Raw genomic sequence first — 5,981 nt, 5'->3', positions numbered from 1 at the left:
TTGGTGAATGCAGTAGACGTAGAATAGTTCAAGACGATTGGAGAAGGAGCCAACCTTAGAGAAAAGGTGGAGACTGTTAGTAAGTGTCTCAAAGCTTGGTCCTACTAGTGGAAGGGACTTTCTTCTTTGAGTTTGTGGGCTTGGAAATAATACACATATGGGCCGGAAGAAAGATGGCTTGATCCATTAGGGAAACATATAAGTATGTGAAGGATACAAGGGCCATGGATATAATCTAACAACCACACCAGAAAGCAAGAGGGGAGAGAAAAGAGATACAACAGAAAGGCGCGGGAACTCTCTGGAGAATCAAGGAACAAAGCTTGGCAGAAGAGTTTTATTTTCTAAAGAATTATTGTTTGTATTGTAACTCTCTCGTTCTTGGATATTGAATAAAAGGTGGCTATTCTTCTCCGTGGACGTAGGCCGTGAAACAGCCGAACCACGTTATCTTCTTGAGCACTTATCATACAAGAACACAGAAGTAATGTAATACGAACAACGCCATTGAACCAAAGAACTAACATTCCGATTAAAGCATATAAAAGGTGTTACCTAGGAAATTCATCGACGAAAGAATTGAATATCTCGTGGGTCGAATGAAATAATCAATAAATTAAAACATATATAAAATCATGATCAAGAATTTATCATTCAAGAATGGGATATTGCATGAGGGCAATACCTCGTGCTAGCATCTCATTAATCTATAACTATTATGTGTCCTATCTATCATTATGTGTTTTTTCTTGTTTTCTTCTATCAACTAAAGGTTTGGCTATCACCACAAAGCACATATTAACATATTCTTCCTTAAATTATGGATACAAGGCAGAAGTTTGTAAAATATGAAGAAGCTTCTCAGGATGACTTCATACAGGAGGTTATATGTAGGTTGTATATTACGATTACACTTAGGAATTATTTTGCCTTACTTGAGCATCGCAGCTGCAAATGGAATACCAAGATCATCACATAGGGCACTTAAAGTAGGCTGTATGACAACAAAGGATGATCAATTATTCGAATAGCATCATAAGGATTTTCATCTAACATTTTTTCAAGCACAAACTACGAAAATTATGTCTTTGGAACATACAAACTACAACAAACTCAAACCAGCAACGAAATTGCTTAGGTAAAAAAGAATAGCCTATTACTTATGTTCTCAAAGCCCAACACAGTCTAAAAGCATATCTCTCAGCAAATCATAACAAATAGGGGCTTTCATGTAAACGTAGAACAAAAGCACAAATACACGCGAACTCAGAAGTTATATAAACTTTGATTAAATAAATATCTGAAATCAACTGGTAGAAGTAAAACAGATTAATGTTATCAGACCAGGAAGAAAAATTTAAAACAAGTTATTGCATTATCAAATCTGGTTTCCTCACTTTGGTGATTTAGTTTATTTACTCTTTACAAAGTGAATGAAAGTTTGTGCAATAAAAATTTATTGCACAGATTATAAGAAAGAAATGTGTTATTCAAACAGATGTACGCCTTTTGTCAATCAAATGAAATACAAGTACAAGTTTAAACTTTGCAAAGATTATGGACCACACAGAAGTCAGCAAGAAGTACTCGCTATTAAAGTAGGAAGTAAATTATATCATTATCTCATGAAGACATATAACAAACACAAATAAAATATATTTTGTCTTGATAATTATTATGATATTAGTCATCTGTATATGCATACATGATTTAGCCCCTTGCGTCCAGAATTGGAAATTGAAGTAAAACTTGAACTGAAGAAAAACAATAAAGATAAACGCGAACATATGATTCTGGATATAGCACAAAAAGAAATGAAGAAATGAAACACACATTTATGCTGCAGAAAAACAAAACCTCTCCTACACATATTTAAGACGATAATATCAAAGATAAACTGCATTTATTGTTGGCTCATCCAGTCAAAGAAAGTGGTTGGCGGAAGCTTCGTGGAAATTTCAAATAGAAGAGAAAACGCGTTTGTATACGCGTTTTCACACTGACAGGGGCTCTATAAATAGAGCTCTTCCCTTCATTCGGAAATCATCCGTTCTTCGAGTTTTTGTTGGTCCCACTTGCGGTAATTTGAGATAATAAACACGAAAATAAAGAATAAACTGAACACCGAGATTTACGTGGAAAGCCCCTAAAAATTATTAGGGTAAAAACCACGGGCAAGATGAAAAGAATTTCCACTATAATATTTTGTGGTGTACAACTCACTCACTGTGTTTCCAAAGAGAACACACACTCTCTTAAAATAGGAGAACAAACACCTCACAAATATTATAGAATATTATAATATGAGAGAAAACTCGAAGAAGGAATGAATGAAATGATCGAATTGTGTCTCTATTTATAATCAAAATTTTGAGTGTGAAACCGTGTGCATATATATTAATTTCGTATGAAATTTCGTTTCTTCAGCAACCTGCGAAATAAGACCCGTCATTTCCGCAAAATTAGCCACCACAGGAAATGCATTAAATGCATTTCCTATTTGCCAACTTGTTCTGCTGACATTTCTCCCACTTGGAGATTTGATTGTAAATCAAACACATCTCCACACATCATTTCAATCTTGCCATTCCCTGCTACTTACGTTTCCACTAGACCACTTGAGGATCTACACAACTCAAACTTATCAGTGTTCACTGGCTTGGTCAGAAAATCAGCTATGTTTTCTTTCGTATGGATTTCTGCATATCCACGCTTCCTTCTTCGACTACTTCCCGCACAAAGTGAAATTGAACTCCAATGTGTTTCGTCCTGGAATGAAAGGCTGGATTCCTTGCGATGTGCAAGGCGCTCTGACTATCACAAAACAAAGAAACATTTTCTTGTTTGTGCCCGATCTCCTCCAATAACCTTTTAATCCATATTGCCTCCTTGCAAGCTTGAGTAGCTGCCACGTATTCTGCCTCCGTCGTAGATAACGCCACAACTGTCTGCAGTTTTGAAACCCAACTTACTGCTCCCCCTGCAAGTGTAAACACATAACCAGTAGTAGATTTCCTCTTATCAGGATCACCAGCATAATCTGAATCGACATAGCCCCTGAGTGTAAAATCCGATCCTCCATAACATAATGCAGCATTCGAGATATCCTTAGTGTATCTAAGGATCCTCTTAACAGTGCTCCAATGCTCTCGTCCAGGATTCGCCATATATCGACTAACTGCTCCCACTGCTTGAGCAATGTCCGGTCTTGTACAGATCATGGCGAACATCAAACTTCCCACTGCTGATGCATATGGTACTCGAGACATCTCCTTCCTCTCTGCTTCACTGCTAGGACACATCTCGGAGGATAACTTGAAGTTAACAGGAAGAAGGATCGAAATTGGCTTACTATCTTGCATGTTTAAGCGTTGCAATACTTTCTTCAAATAATTTTTCTGGGAAAGTCAAATCTTTCTGTTACTTCTATATCGGTGAACTTGCATCCCTAGAATATTGTTTGCTGGTCCCAAGTCCTTCATATCAAAGTCCCTAGCCAACTGTGCCTTCAATCCTTGGACATGATCTTTGTTGGGGCCCGCTACCAACATGTCGTCCACATACAACAGCAAAATGATATAATCATCACCAGACCTCTTGAAATACGTACAAAGGTCTGCACTCAGTCTGTTGTATCCAAGGCTCATGATATAGGAATCAAATCTCTTGTACCAACACCTCGGTGCCTTTTTGAGACCGTACAGAGATTTGTTCAACCTGCAAACCAAGTTCTCTTTGCCTTTTTCCGCAAAACCTTCTGGCTGGAGCATATAGATTTCTTCTTCAAGATTTCCATGAAGAAACGCAGTTTTTACATCTAGATGTTCTAGATGTAGGTCAAACACCGCACACAATGCCAACACTATTCTGACTGTTGTAAGCCGAACCACAGGAGAAAATATCTCATTGAAGTCAATGCCTTCTTTCTGAGCATACCCTTTTACGACCAATCTAGCACGATACCACTCCACTTGGTTATTGCCATCACGCTTGATCTTATAGACCCATCTGTTTCCAATGGCTTTCCTTCCTAGTGGTGGTGTAACAAAATCCCAAGTTTGATTCCTGTGTAATGCTTCCAATTCTTCTTGTATTGCTATCATCCACAAGGATACATCCGAGCTTTGAGTAGCCTAGTGGAAACTCGATGGCTCACCATCCTCTGATAATAGACAATATGCAACATTGCTTTCAGTTACATAATCTGAAAGCCAACCTGGTGGTCTTCTGTCTCGAGTTGACTGCCTCAAATTGGAAACTTCAGACTCAACATGTTCTTGTTCTTCGTGCTCTGGTACTGTTTCACAAGAAACTTGATCTTCGTCCGTCTTATTTTCCACCTGAAATATAGTAGTTTCTGAATTCAATGTGCCTTTATCTCCCTTTACTTTATCTTCTTTGAAGATAACATCCCTGCTGATGACAAGCTTGTGAACAGTAGGATCCCACAAGCGAAACCCCTTTACTTCATCAGCATAACCCAAGAAGATACATTTTCTGGATTTCGAATCCAACTTCGATCTTTCTTGCTCATTGTACAGAACGTACATAGGACTTCCAAATGTATGCAAATGAGAATAATCTGTCGGCTTCCCAGTCCACATCTCCATCGGAGTCTTCAGATCAATCGCCACTGAAGGAGAACGATTGATAATATAACAAGTGGTTTTGACTGCTTCTGCCCAAAATGACTTTTCTAGACCCGCAGTCCTCAACATAGCTCTTGTTCTGTCCAACAAGGTCCTGTTCATCCGCTCCACCACTCCATTTTGTTGAGGTGTGTAAGACGTTGTGAACTGTCTTTTGATGCCCTCATGTTGACAATATGCATCAAATTCGTCACTGGTATCTTCTCCTCCATTGTCAGTCCTCAGACACTTGATTTTCTTCTCAGAACCAAGTTCAACCCGCGCTTTTAAATCTTTGAAGATCTGGAAAACATCTGATTTCTTCTTGATTGGATACACTCAACATCTCCTAGAGAAATCATCAATGAACGAGACAAAGTATCTCGCTCTTCCTAGGGATACAACAGGTGCTTGCCAAACATCCGAATGAATCCGCTCCAATATGCTTTTTCTCCTGACAGTAGAAGTGTCAAACTTTAATCTGTGTTGTGTACTGGTAACACAGTGCTCACAAAAGGGTAGTGACACTTTTGTAAGGCCCGGCAGCAGCTTCCGTTCTGAGAGAATTTTCAACCCCCGTTCTGACATATGCTCGAGCTTTCTATGCCATAACACTGTTAATTCTTCTCATGAACCAATTGATGCAACTGCTAGTTCTGCCTCTTTGTGTGTTTCTCCCAAAAGTACATACAGATTTACAGCAACCTTTTCCGCCTTCATAACCACAAGCGCGCCTTTCACAATTTTCATGATCCCGTTCTCGATCCGAGTTGTGCACCCGATGTCATCCAATTGCCCCAAGGACAAAAGATTTTTCGTCAGTCCTTTCACATGTCGTACCTCCTGTATGGTGCGAATGGTGCCATCAAACATTTTAATTTTGATAGTACCGACCCCAGCGATTTTCAAGGCATGATCATTTCCCATGAATACAGATCCTCCTGAGACTGGTTCATAATGGTCAAACCATTCTCTCCGAGACGTCATGTGCCACGTCGCTCCTGAATCCATAATCCATGTGTCACAAAATTTGTGCCTGCCTTCTGCAACTGTTGCTGCTTCGCTGAATAATATTTCACCACTGCTTGAAGTACTGGCCACATTTCCTTGAGAACTCTTCTCGATACTCGTACACTCTTTCTTGAAGTGCCCTTTACCGCCACATTTAAAGCAGTAAATATTTTTCTTCTTACTTCTCGACTTTGATCTACCTCGTCTTTGGCTCCCACTGGAGTCACGGTCCATAAATCTTCCTCTTATCATCGGTAAAGCCTCTGCCTGCTTCGATGTTACCAACCTATCTTCCTTATTCTTGCGCCGACTTTCTTCTCCGAGAACCGCAGTTAAGACATC

This window comes from Primulina huaijiensis, chromosome 4 (genome assembly GCF_012295235.1).
Source record: "Primulina huaijiensis isolate GDHJ02 chromosome 4, ASM1229523v2, whole genome shotgun sequence".
NCBI lineage: Eukaryota > Viridiplantae > Streptophyta > Magnoliopsida > Lamiales > Gesneriaceae > Primulina > Primulina huaijiensis.
This window is presented reverse-complemented; position numbering follows the sequence as displayed.